Raw genomic sequence first — 851 nt, 5'->3', positions numbered from 1 at the left:
GGAGCTAGCCAACCTAACGGGTCAAAGAGTTTAGCGATGGCTGATAAGTGTTGTTGGGGACACCGTCTCGTCCCAGTCTGTACCCTCTAACCATATGCTCTGCATAAGTATTTTCGCGACAATTATCATTGGAGCTAGCCAACCTAACGGGTCAAAGAGTTTAGCGATGGCTGATAATATCGCTCTCTTCGTTGGATTGACGTTATCTTCTATTGGCTTGGCTATAAAATAAAATTGGTCGGAATGCGCGTTCCACCTTATACCTAGGGCTTTTACACTGCTTGTGTCCTCAAACTCTAAGAAATTTTCACTCAGCAGATGTGCTTTTGGTATGCCTTGCAATATTTTATTGCAATTCGACGTCCATTTTCTAAGTGGAAAACCAGCTGATTTTAAAACTGCGGAAATCTCATCCCTGGCTTTTATCGCGGAGTCAATAGTATGTCCTCCGGCAAGAACGTCGTCGACATACATACTTTTTCGTAAAATGTTCGAGGCTATAGGATAGAGGCTTTCTGAGTCATCAGCTAGCTGGAGCAATGTCCTTATCGCGAGATAAGGAGCACAATTTATACCGAAAGTAACCGTCTTTAGTTCGTAAATACTAATTGGTTCGTTTGGACACGTACGGAAAATTATTCGTTGGTACTTCGTTTGGTTGGCGTCTACAAGAATTTGCCTATACATCTTCTCAATATCGCTATTGAAGACGTATCTAAAAAGTCTCCAGCGGAGAATCAACACTGGTAAATCAGACTGAAGCACTGGCCCTGGAAGAAGAATATCGTTCAGGCTGACACCATTGGCTGAAGACGACGAAGCATTGAAAACCACCCGAACCTTTGTCGTAG

This window comes from Rhagoletis pomonella, unplaced genomic scaffold (genome assembly GCF_013731165.1).
Source record: "Rhagoletis pomonella isolate Grant_MI unplaced genomic scaffold, Rhpom_1.0 Rhpom_scaffold_06887, whole genome shotgun sequence".
NCBI lineage: Eukaryota > Metazoa > Arthropoda > Insecta > Diptera > Tephritidae > Rhagoletis > Rhagoletis pomonella.
Note: the sequence above shows the minus strand (reverse complement) of the source record.